The 13,808-nt window shown below is 39.6% G+C and overlaps 1 protein-coding gene across 5 annotated transcripts in view; it reads right to left on the minus strand.

Annotated features, from left to right (window-relative positions):
• Nucleotides 1–13,808, minus strand: part of lrfn5a (leucine rich repeat and fibronectin type III domain containing 5a) — a 127,944-nt gene that overhangs the window by 67,840 nt on the left and 46,296 nt on the right. For all 5 annotated transcript variants that reach the window (XR_004326961.1, XR_004326960.1, XM_032500598.1 and 2 more), the window contains one exon: nt 1,415–1,525. The gene's annotated coding sequence lies outside the window, so the exon portion shown is untranslated. The remainder of the gene's footprint in view (nt 1–1,414; nt 1,526–13,808) is intronic.

Raw genomic sequence — 13,808 nt, forward strand, 5'->3', positions numbered from 1 at the left:
TAGATAGATAGATAGATAGATAGATAGATAGATCTAAGTCTGCAGCTGTCCGTCTCCACCACATTGACCAGTGAGCCCTGTCCAGCAGAGAACCATGAACGTAACAGAAAAAAATGCTTGAAACAACAACAGGCTAGGGCAAAAGTTAGCACTAGCCAGTTAACTAGCGGTTAATGGAATATATTGAATAGTCTTTTTTGTCTTTTACCATGCAAAAAACCTTTTTAAGTCACTTTCTTTTTTTATGATATAGTTTGTTGGGTGTTTAACTGATAGTATGAATCGATCAAAAATATTATTGTCGGTTAACACTTCAACATTTAACTATTAGCATCCCTAAGTTTTGAATCTCTCTTCATTTGCCTACCCCGTCTGTTCTAAATATTCCTCTCTATTTCCCCACTTGCTCCACCTTCCCTTCCCCCTGCTTCTTTCTAGCTGAGTTCGGCAATCAGCTACATCCCAAAGGGATGTATCAAGGATAGAAGTGTAGATCTAACAGCTAAAGAAAGGAAAAGGGAGAGCAGGCCAGGGGAAAGAGAGAGAGAGCAGATCAGCAGCAGAGTCTCAGGGGGAACGTGGGTTAGAGGTGGATTCCTGGCAGAGAAAGCCTAGGCTATATGAAGATGACACGCTACCATACTCCCGCCTGGAGAACATTAGTGGAAAGATAAGAGAAGATGAAAAAGAGCATGACACACATGTGAAGATGTCTTACTAAAAAGAAAGGGCCATCATGCCATTGGTCCAACCTCAAGCCTGTCTGGTTCTTACTGAAGTGGGCCAGCTTGATTTCCACCGCAGAGCCTGACACAACATGGTTTTAATGACATGTGCAGACTGGGCCCGCCTGGTTTCCACTACAGGGTCAAACCGGGCTAGTCCAATTTCCATAGCAAACTCAAAAAGGGCTAAATAAAACTAGTCAGGTTTCCACTACATAGGCAAACAAAGTCGGATGTTGCCAAAATATTGCTATAGTTTCAACTACGTCCCCATTTGCACTACATGCCAAACTAAGCTAGCCTTTCACCCAGGTGACAAATCCAAAGCCTGCTGCTTTGACCTAGATGTAGCCTGTCTCCCTTGATTACTGTGACTCAAACTCTGCTAAACAGCGTCAGAGCCCAGGTTCTGCTAACAGGAAAAAGAGGCTAGTCTGTCCTCCGTTACCGTGAAGCTCAGTTTGGAAGAGTTTAGTCCGAGGGGGAACACACTTTTATTACAAGCCTCCACAGCACAATTATTAAGGGTAGCATAAGTACTGGAAACAGAGGGGAAGCAGCTAGCATTAGCGTACAGACTTAAGAGGGGTATCAATCTTCTAATCTAACTCTCAGTAAGAAAGCAAATCAGCGTCAAACTACACCTTTAGGCAAGTCCAATAAAGATCACACACAAAAAAATAGCTTACCTTCAGAGATGTAAAAGTGGATAACACTCTGCTTCAGGATTCACATGTTATCACGGCTATAACATCATGGATGAGGGTAAAGGTCCAAAATCTTCTTTCTGGTTTCACTCACTATAGAAGAAGGAACAGAGGAAACATAGGTATTCAATATTGGATTCAGAAAGAAATAATTAATAGAAAATAAAAACAACCTTTTGACGATGTAAGTCACTTTCTGTGTCTCCGCTAGGGCTGCACGATATGAGGAAATTATCTAACTGTGATTATTTTGAATGATATTGTGAATGCGGTATGATTCATGATATTAGAGGGAATGATCATTTTTGTATCATTATTCTCAATATCAATGAAAAACATTAAAATCTAAAAAATGAAAATCATTTATAAAGTGATTTTTGCGAGGATCCGTGCAAAACCTGCGATATTCCACCCCTGCTGCAATTAGGATATTGCAGTACTCCATACTGCGATTTTGATAAAATTGCAATTAATGTGCAGCCCTAGTCTCCACAACACAACCTGTGATATTTATAGTGTATTTGTTGTGCATATCCTCTTCTTTTTTTTAACTTGGCTTACAGCACAGTACAGGGTACAAGCTGTACAGGGTTCTCTGGGAATGACTGTGTTCAAAGCAGCTAATTATTAATAAACTGCTTGGTTGGCCTTTAACTGAGAACAAAAGCGCTGCAACTGTGCACCATTGAACCAAATGGAGGTGTGAGCACATGTCCTATGGTCTAACCACACCAACACAAACACACACAAACACACACACACACACACACACACACACACACACACACACACACACACACACACAGGCATCACATGCTGTTGCTACTGGATGTCAATGCCTTGAACAACACTTGCCATTGATCTGAAGCTATCCCTCCTCCTTCATCCTTCTCCCATTTTCACTTCCACCTGTTTCTATTCATCCTCACACCCATCTTTTCTTCCTATTTTCACCATTCAGATTTTTCTCCTCTGCTACACTGTCCATGTCTTCCTAATATCCCTCCCTCTCTTACGTTTTTTTTTTTCCTTTTCTCCTTCAAAGGATAGAGGACACAGCTGAAACAAAGGCTGCTTCTATACCAGCTGAGCCAGCAGGATGAGGGAGGGATGGAGGGTGGGAGGAAAGGAGGGAAGGATCAAAATGAGGCAAGGAAGAAAAGAATTAGGGCAAAGAGTAAAGTGGAAGGGAGGGTGACCAGGACAGGGCTGAAGAGAGGAAGCATGGAGATGGCAACCGCTAAAGACAGGGAGGGATGTTACCAGAAAAAGCAGGAGGATGTAGGGACGTAGAGAAAGAGGAAAAGGGAGATGAATGTGAAAGTAAAGATGGAAGAGGATGAAGATAGATGCAGAGGAGAGTTAGAGATTGCTCTCACATCAATGGTGTCTAGTTTCAGCAGGATCCCACACACACGCACACACACACAAAGAATTATCACAGTGAGCCAATAATGAAATCTGCCTTGAGCAGCACAAACACAGACTGTATGTACACTCCATTCTATTGTGTGCAGAATATGCACCTCTCCTCTCATCTGCCCATTGGATTGCTATCAAACATTATTTATCATTAGGATCCTAACTGACATTAATGAATTTTAAAACCTTCAAATTATTGGACTTATCAGACAACACAACTTTAAAATACCAGATAAATGGCCACAGTAGTGATAGATAGACCAGATCTGTGATTTATTAATTCCCCTTCTCTGAATATGTCCTTGACAAAATGCAAAAGCCATAACTAAAACTATACGGTGGTGAAATAGAGCCTCTTTGTCAGCAAATCTGCCAAGAGTAGCAGAAGTGATTGACTGATGTTAATATGCAGGACCACACCCTGTACGGTATGCAAGGCCATGAGTTTCACATCAGTTGGGCACTTGGAACAGAGATAGGCACCTACTGTACACTGTGTATTCAGAAGCCTGACTTTGCTCATTGAGTTTTGTTTTTGCAAACATACCTTGCAGCCAAATAACACACATTAATGAATGATTGATTTAATAAATTCATTATCCTTCTCCAAATGGGTTTCTTTATGAACTACTTCAAGATTTTAACTGATGTTCCGCCCTCAATATGACCCTGAAAGAAGCATGATTACAAACAAAAAGTGGAAACAAATGTGCCTGCACAGCAGAAACTAATCCAAGGCAATTATATAACTCCATGCCATACTTTGTTGCGGCAGCTATTTACAGACACTAACAGACAAATCAAATCTCATAGACTGTATCTCACCTGTCTGTGCTTGAACTACGACTATTTGTTTGTCTACCTTTATAAAAAAAAAAAGCTTTTGTATCCGAAGTCTTGAGCCAGCCACCATTAAACTTGTGCTTCAGTAATCCAACAATTGCAGCGGCAGCATTAAACTTTGATGAAATCCATAACAGCACAAAGCATTAAAGCTGCACCAGATCATCATTACATAAAGTGTGGGTCAATGCTCCGTTTCTTGTAGATTCCCAATGGTTGAAGCCCATCCGTGCAGTTTAATGAGCCTGCATCCCCAAGATGAGACTACATTTACTTTGTTTTGGTTTTAGTCTGGACTTTACAAGAGTGCATGCATTCTTTAATGAGCACTGGAACCTGGGGTGACATGCCACAGTAACTTCACATGAAACAACATGAATCCCCACATGAAACAACAATCACAATTCTGTCTACAGACTAATGTCTCCTAAAAATAATCACCTTCAATAATTCAATATCTTATCTAACTCCAAACAAGAAAAAAGCTAAAACTAGGCTGCACAGCCGCAGGAATGCCAGCTTGTTTATTCTTTATTATGACAGTATGACTCTACTGGCAACATACATTCGTTCCATGCTGTCAAAATCAAGGATGTGTATCACCCAATTATCACAATATGATATCATGCGCAGGGTTATACAGATTTGACGGTGTAAGAAAAGGTGCATTGTAGCACATATCTTACCAAATGGCACCATGTTTTGTTAAATTAAATATTACTTTACTCAGCTTGAGTAGCCTATATTGTATTAAGATATGATTACTGTATTACAGTAATCTGTGAGGAAAGGTGAATATGTGTTATTATTCTAAGAAAATACATTTAAAGTGTTTGAAGTCAAGACTCTAACATGACTTTCTCATGTGCCCAGGTCAGCTAGCATTAGCCACGCTAGGCCACGTCATAATGCGCGCTGTGGTCCTACTGGGATGGTAGCAGGGGGAACCACGGCCAACCCTTGCAATGCAATGTGTTTGTAACCAAGTAAGCACAGCAAGAATAGCAGTGCTATGGTTAAAACAGATATGGACACAGTCTGCACTACTTATGCAGTATGGTGGGATTAAACACTCAGAAACAGCCATCAAAGGTGACTTCCAACACTTCCAAAGACTTTACAACCACAAGTACTATCATATTAATTTCACAAATGTTGAAAAAATAATAAGACATTGTGATTTCTAACAAGCAGCCAACGTACAGTTAGAAGGCAGCTAACATGATCTTAGCCACTGTGCCTGCATGTAGCGCTCGTCATAGTGAAGCTGCAGGGTTTACGCACCCTCCAACTCTGTACAAGTAAGTACTGACTGAAGCCTTACCAAAAGGCGGATGAACATAGTGGCAAGCTAAGAAGTAAGAAGATACATTTAAGACAACTTTTGAGTTATCAAGAGGCACATATCTCCGCCTTTGGTAGCGGCTAGCTACTGCCTTACACTTCCCGGTCTCTGCGGCAAGCTAACATGTCCATGTCCCACATCCACAGCTATTCATTCTAGCATCTTTTTTGGCCCTCCTCAAATGAGGACCCTGGGTACTCTGTCCCCCTTTTCCCCCTAGTCCGACACCCCTAAATATGTCCGGCAGCAAACTGTTCTCTGAATGAGAAAAAGATTGATATCATGCCTACATTAAACTCCCAGCAACATAAGAGACCTCTAAATGGCTAACTATTTAAGCGTTAGAGGGATTAGTAACTCCAGTGTAATTGTTGCATTTTCACTAGTAATCCCTAATGCTTTTGTGGCCCAACACTGCTAATAAATAATATAACATTAAGTTGTGGATATGTGTTTTCACAGGTTAGATTTCAAAAACTAGAGACTAACTTCTACAGTTTAACATCTGGTTACGGAGTATGTCACTAAACAGCATTTCATCATCTTCTATTCTTAAAAAAGTGAATATAGTATAATTTAATCTCAATGTTTACCCAGGTGTGTGGGCTGTTTGCGTGGAAAGCACTTTGATTTTTCATTACAATCATAACACAGTAAAATGCCTGTACACCTGGAACACAGACACTCAACCACATACAGACACTATAAGGAATGCAAAACAGATCTCTCACTCAAGCATGCACACGGTCCATTAGCTGTCATTAGCTAACACCATTAGCAATCACCATTGCAATACATGGGGCATTGGGTTCCGAATGCATACGCCAATCAATGAAACACACAGTAGACACACATACAAACGTGCAATCATATGGAGAATAAGTCATATCCTAAAATCTCTGCAGCTCATTTGGTGGGTATAGCTGCAGAGATGCAAAACTGCCAAGCATAACCAACACTACGCTTATATGAGTGGGTGTGTGTTAGAGGGTTTGTGTTTAACAGTTGACCGAGGCCATGGATAGAGCCCATTGCCAGCCAGCCAGCAAGTCACTCTTCTGAATTATTGAAACAGGTCAGTAAACAGGAGGAGAACAGCATCTGTATGTTTGTGAGTGTGTGCTTGAAATTGTCTGTGCACAGCACTGCACTGCATATTCACAGCTTAAGCTTTCTGTTCTATCCAATACTGTAAAGTGGGAATTCATGATTGTGCCTTCTATTCATTCCAAAGCTTATCAATAGAAAACAGGAGGAGAGTTTAGTAGACTTTTGTAAATATGGCACTTTCCATCAGATAACTACAAGGGAACCTGCAATGAACTGATTCATATTAGGCAATATAAGTAATGGTCATATTTAAAAGTTCTTCGAAGGCCCCTCTGAGCTTGCCCAAAGCTTTAGAGTAGCTTCACTCCATTCTGCTCTATTATCTGTTCCTTCGACCAAACAGGGGCTAGAATAAATAATGCTGCATTGTAAATACAACACGTAACCAGTTTTTCTAGATGAGACGCCAAGCAGAGTTTGTGATCTGTGCTTCTGTGATATTTACCAAATTTACCAGTGGAACAGATGTACAAAAAAAGTCATTTAAAGGCCTACTTGTTGCCGCTTGAATAAAAAAAAAACAGAATATTGAAATGAACAAGCCGTTCTCTTCTGATTTTTGTTTGGATACACTTAAGCATTAGATAAAACAACAGTGCACTGCAATGTTTTTTTGGAAAAATGTCTGATATTGGTTTAAAAATAACATTTGTTACGAAATGCCATTGCAAACTAACAAAACAAACAATAATTAAGACATATGGTGGTGCATCTCAAATATTAACAGAGACACTAGAAAAAGAAAAAGCATTGAACTCATTCTCTATAATGTAGCTAAGAATTAGCAGACAGCAGATTTTGATGCAAGCTGAGTCAACAAATGTCACATGCCATCTGATCTTGAGGCTTTTTTTGTATCTATAATTGGAGAATCTTAATCATCTGTGCTGACAATTCCATACATCTGTCCTACTTATTCACACACAAACACAATCAGCACAGTGCAACCAACAGTCATGCACAAAGTTAGGGAATGTTGTCATATATAATAACTATTTTATCTTTTCACTTCTTCCTTTAGATAAATGATTGCATGATTCCTCTAAAGAGGATTTCCCATCCCTTTGTGCTTATGAACATGTTTCAAACACACATTGCATGATGGTTAGGATAAAAGCCAAGTTGATTTTCATTGAAATACAAGATTTACATCTAATTTATCTAAATATCTAAAAAATAAATCTAATACTTGAAGCTTATGGGGCAGAATTGGCAAAATTTGAATGCAGTGTTTTTGTTGTCTAAAGGTACTTTTGCAGTTTTACTACTCTTGGCCTGGAATCCACCATTTTATGACTATAAAAATGCAAATTAAATTGTGTTCATAACTATTTTTTAACATTCTCCATATTTACCAAGGGGGTAAGCCAGCCTCCACAAAGCATACTTCCCATGAAGCCCTCTTGATGCTAATAAGCCATCAAGTGCCGTTAGCATTCCATTGACTGCCATTCATTTTGGCGCCATTTTCACAGCAAATAACTTTACATCTGAAGCGTTTATAGACTCCATTTGTCCATTGTTTATTTCTAAAGAAACACAACAATGTATAAAAGGCCCCATTATCTTGTATCTCACCTTATGCCTCCGTAGCAGGCAATTGTGTCATAACCACGCAACTTTCGGTTGCATAGTTGACAAATTACCGTACAGTACAGGACAAGCTCACAGGCAGTTTTGACTTACTAAGCTTCTGTTCTTAATGGCATTTCTTCCCCTTACATTACTTTTACATGTTTGAAATCAGTACTTTTACACTTTTACAAAAAAAAGCTTGAATGGATACTTTAACTTTTTAAACCATTTTAAACCCTTTTTTAACCCTAGTGTCTATACTTCTACCTGAGTATTAAATGTAAATACTCTTGACACCTTTGCCTAGCACAGTGTGTGATGCTTGTTTTCTGCTCTTGTTCTGTTTCTGCACTCATTACATTCCTGCCCCTGTCATGTCTCTAGTCAGCCATAGAGATTCCTTAGATGTAGCTTTCATTACATATTGGCTGCATTTAGAAATGGAGTTTATTCACTGTTGCATGCTAATGTCAGAAACAAATTTGATTTGGTTAGAATGATTAGAAAGACTTTGTGGGCCAGTATCAGCTTGACAGGAAAGGACTTCAATTTTCACTCTACAGAAAAGAATACTGAGACAGGGTAGGGAAGGTCTGTATCACAGATATGGAAAACAAACTGACACCAGTGACATAATGTGTAAGCAAATTTAATGTCAGCTAGACAACGAGATACACGGATAGAGAGGACAGTAGATAGTTACAAGTCGAATGCCTTTTAAACAGAGGCAAAGTCACTGTCACCGTCGCAAGCTTTCAGTGTCCGCCAGGATGACAGCCCGAGACTGAGAGAGCGAGCGAGAGAGCAAGGTAGAGCAAGTGTAATGTCATCGCAGAAAGTGAGAGAGGTAAAGGCTACGACCTGTGTATAGCTCACAGTGCCTGACACAATGACTGTTAACAATGTAATTACATCACTGTCTGGCAGACAGCCTAGCTCTGCCTAACCCAATATAATACAACCAGCTTGGTCAAAGTAAAGTCGTACAAGAGAAAGACAGAAAAGACCCAAGCAGAAATCCCTGCGCTGCCTGAACTAATACAGAACTAGATGTCTTGCTCTTCTGTGGGATCCGATAGTAAAAAAAAAAACAGATTATTTTTAGTTGAGTATTTATATATTTCCAACCCAAAGCTGGGCTACAGAACTAAAAACTATCTTGATAGTAGATTTTTTTTTAAATGTTTTAAATATTAAACTTAGACTGGATACAGAGCTACATAATGCATGTTTAGTGTGTGTTGTCTAACGCCACATAGTCAGCACAGGAACAACACAGGATTAACCCACTAGGGAGGCCAGGGGCAAAAATTTGTCGTGGCTTTCCAGGTGACCCCATGTTATGTAAACACGCATTTATTCAGGTTCACCATGGATGTTTTGATAAAGGGCCAACAAGCCAGGTGCGCAAGGTAATATCAATTCAGTTCCTGAAGTGAGGCCTTTAGCATTTGAGTTCATATTGTGCTTTAGTGACAATTCATAAGGGTTCTTCTGGTCTTCTGGTCTTCTGGGCCGCTGAAGGTCTGGAGCCCAGTGCTAGTTGCATTTCTTTCCCCATTTGGCTATCTAGCCGTGATTGTGTCTTCAATGAAAACCAAAAGGTTAGTAATTGACACAGCTTTCACATGTTCTAACCTTGATCTAAATTACTCTTGTATCATTTCACAGATCTTTTCTCTTTCTATTTTCTACATTGTCAGATTAACGAAAGAAATAACATATTAAACTGTTAAGTTAGAAGAATGTTTTCATTTTTGTGTACAGTAAGTGCCCATTTGACATGCAATTAGTCAAACTGTGATTGTGCAATGTATTACTTTAATGAACCATACAGTGAAAATGTGTACAAATAAAAAGGTTAGAAAGTGTGTGTGTGTTATGTTGCGTGCAGTAGCTTGGCTGAAACAAAGGTTGGCTATTATCAATAGAGATGGTTACTAACATCATGGTTACCAGATGGTGGGTGCTCCTGATCTTACGTAATACACATATAGGTAGTGTGGGCCTGCATTATTATGTAATTTTAGTGGATGGATTAATGAGTAATCTCTCAGAGAATGTGTCATACTGAGGTTTATGAGAGGCATGATGATCATGAGCTTAAAGATGGCTCGCACGCAAGATGAACAAATATAGGATCAGGGGAATGCCACTGATGATTATTTTGTGCACACAATGGGCATTTAAAGCAGTGTAATGCTGAAGTATTATCCAAGACAATTTGTAGAAGTCTTCAGAAGCTGGTATCTCACGATTTGTGTGCGATGAAGTTAAAAAGTTAAGAAGATAGGAAGAAATCTCATGTTCAATAGAGGCGCGTATGTTGCAACAGCGAGCATGTTAGAACATTTATATAATGCATCTGCATCAGCAATTCTGCATTTTGGGCCACACATGAATCGAAAATACAAAATGCACATACATAGTCATGTTTGTGTTGGTCTGTTAGTGTGTGTGTTTGTATACCTAATGTATAAATGAACGTACTGCTCAAGAGAGAAGGCAGAGCATGACCACGGCCAGCTGACAATATGAGCTGTACGCAATGAACCTTGAGAGGTTTTGGTCAAAAATCCTTCCCTTTACTGCTTTGTATAGATTAATCTGAGTGATCACTTTAGAAGTAGGTCAGTTTTATGCATTTGTATGATGACTCTTTTAATTCAAACCCGTTGCAAAAATGCACTGAGATAGAACTAACTATAGCCATGCTGCTTGCGTTTTCCCTCATAGGCTTGCAGTTGATATAGCATAACTAAACATATGAGTTATACATGGATGTTAATTAATTCTGAGGCTACCCACTCAGGCTGAACAGGCTGATTTAACACCATATAGGAGTGGAAACAAATTTGACCTTAAAGCCAAACTACCATAAGCTGTTCCTACATATTCAGCTCCAGTTCGTAAACATAAACAAGTTGGTCTCCTCCTTACATAAATGTTCACAAATTTCAATCCAATTTCTTTCCGAGATGATTATGACTAAATGAGCTAATTCTGGGGTGTATTTTTCCCTCTGAGTATTTTAATGTGTATCCAGACGTTGGCTTAACAGGCAAGATGCAAATGTGTGTGGAAAAGCAGTCAGAAGCACTCTAACTGCTAATGAGACTTGTGAGTATTGATACACATCTCAAATGTTTGCAATGGATTTTGGCTGTAAAGTTAGGCATTTTCCAATGCTCCATGTTTAGAAAAACATGTTCTAGATAATGCCCAATAAATCACTGATTTGGTCGGGCTGCTTATGAATCACATAATTGAGTTAAGATGGAAGCAATGAGTCAATATGTGAGAAATGTGCTTGTTTCTTGCTCGTTTTTGTTGTTGTTTTTTTATGATCTTTTGATTATTGTTATCAGATATATTTTAACCTGGAAAAACATGAATTAGTTACTGAGTGAATACATGGTAGGGTTGGGTACTTTTTTAGTTTCCAACCTAACTACGTGGTTACTACTGAGGACCGATTTACTTTAAATCAAATGGTGCCAAATTTTGTTCTGTCTTTCTGCCATGTTGACAAAGAGCGGGGCTCAGTTCCGACACACACACACACACACACACACACACACACACACACACACACACACACACACAGGCAGAGCTGTGGTGCGGACGGAGCGAAACAACGTTGACTTTGTTCTTTGTTAAAGTCACAGTGAGTCAAGGCAATGCCGGTAAAGCAGTTGCAAGTGTGGTTTCACTTTTTTCAAAACTCCACGCAGATAGCATAACCTAAAAAGTTGCTAAACACTCACCGTCAAACCTTACATTATTTTACAGAAAAATTCATTGTTTTAAATACAGATATGTGCTGTTATTTTGTTTGACTGTATCTCCTTTTCATTTTCCCTCAGTTGTGTTCTTATATCAGCTGTTTATTGTTGTTCGGCTGGCTGTCTCTTTGTCATTCTTTTGTTGCTGTTGTTTGTCTTTCTCCGGTCCCCATCCCCGTTCTCTTGCAGGTTTCGTTGCTTTGTGCAATTGTTGTTTTCCTCTGTTGTTTTCTGTTATCCCCACCCCCCCATCCCCTTTTCTTTAGCATGCATGGTCCCTTCTCTATGGTGTCTGTTTGTATGGTGTTTTTGCCCCCCATCCCTATGTCTGTCCCCCTGTACCGCCCGGTGACAAATCATTAATAAATAATAAAACAGACAAAGGAGTATAGTAAAACTCTCTTGTTAAAGTAAAATCAGTTTCTCACACCAAGGTATTTAGCTCATCATACTGTATACCAGGCTGCAACCCACAAATAATAGAGACTTTAGTAAAGAGTGTGAGTGACACATATTATAACTGAGCTGAGTTGGAAAATGACAAGGCAAATACGACACAGCCTGTTCCATTATGGGTCTTCTGATTTAGTCACAGCCCATCTTTTTCAATACGATTATTTCAAACGTTGTTATCTGCGACTGGAATCAAGACATTGCCATTATGTGTTTGCAGGAGAAATGAAAATACAATTAGAAAACCTTTTGCAAAGGGAAAACTGTTGCTGTTTTGTTGGGAGTGAGTGCTGAGCCAAATGTATTTTTCCCTGGGGGGTGCCTGAAACATATAAACATTTCATGGCCTGTTAGAATAGATGACCAAAGTACCACTTCCTCCTGTATGTTTCTGTGTACTGGCTGTGAAAACAAATATCCCTGTTAGACAATAAATCTAGATCTAAAATGAGTGCCAAAGTAAATAATCAGTGCCAAAAAAACACAAGACTAAATGGGTTTTATTAAACATACTGTAAGTAGAGTCAGGCCACACACCTGCCACATACGCACCCATGAGTTTGGATCAGTACTTTTTAAAGCTACACACTAGTGACAAAGTAATGCAATCGACCATTAAATGAATCTTAGCCTCAGTTCATGCAGGACATGAAAGTCATACGCCCGCTAATTAAATGATCATTCCTATCAGACACACACCGAGAGCAGCTTCTCGCACATCAGAACTGTCCTTTATGTGACTCCCTTCTCACTGATCCCTGCTACACCGAAACTGCTTCACTCACCCACTGTTGCTGCTGGCGACATTTTGCCTCCACCACCCCAGCCTCCACTTTCCTAGTTCAAGTTCAAAATGGTCTTCAACGTCTTTCTTTTGGCACACTCTTTTTGGGTTGAGGGGGTGGGGTGGGACGTTCTGCATTGTGCTCCCCGTTTCAGCTCAGCATGCTGCTTGGCTGGTCCAGGGAGCATTATCAAGAGCGGAACCATCAGCGCCAGGCATAACTGTATATCCATTTGTTGCAATAAATAGTCAAATCTATGACCAGAGTGTTCCTGAGTGAACTACATTTGATTCACACTTACAATTAAAGGCAGACTTAAAAAAGGTGTGCAACGTCCCTTTGTTACTACCCGTGTCCTTTTTACGCTGCCTTCATTCACACATTGTACACTATGTCTATGACAGGATGTGTTTTACGGTTCAGCTCACTTTACGATGTCCTTGCCGATTTATTTTTTAATTTAGTTATTTAAAGCGTGTTTCCCTTGTGGCAGTTAACCTTGGTGAGACAGGACACAAAATCAATAAAACATGAAGGGACCTGTCAGATGACACCCAGAAAGTAAATATAGACTCAACTTTAATTCACTTTTAAAAGTCACTGCTGTGACACCGTCTCCATCCTCTGTCTGTCTTCCATTGACAACGTTACTCTTCTCCCGATATGGTCATCCTTGTGTGATTTCCCTGTGGGTGCTCACAATTTTTTCTGAGTATCTAAGTACATCACTCTGATGAAGTTCTATCTCCTCCAGTTCTCTTTGTAAAATACTTAATTTACAATTTCTGTTTGTTCTGGGGTTGCCTAGGCATGTAACTGTTTTTATAGTCCTGCGTATCGCCAAATATGTATTCTCAGTTGTAGAGTATGTGCTTCTTTCTGACAGTCATGCCCGTAGAAAACAGTCTTGCGTGGTTTGTCCAGTTAAGTCAGGTCATGTGCTTAAGATGAGATATTTGGTGTGTTGAGTGGAATTTGTACTTTAGTACAAACATTAGTATCTTTATCTTGGGACCTTGTAGCTGCATTACTGTGTGTGTGTGTGTGTGTGTGTGTGT

The sequence above is a fragment of the Etheostoma spectabile genome, chromosome 20 (genome assembly GCF_008692095.1).
Source record: "Etheostoma spectabile isolate EspeVRDwgs_2016 chromosome 20, UIUC_Espe_1.0, whole genome shotgun sequence".
NCBI classification, from domain to species: domain Eukaryota; kingdom Metazoa; phylum Chordata; class Actinopteri; order Perciformes; family Percidae; genus Etheostoma; species Etheostoma spectabile.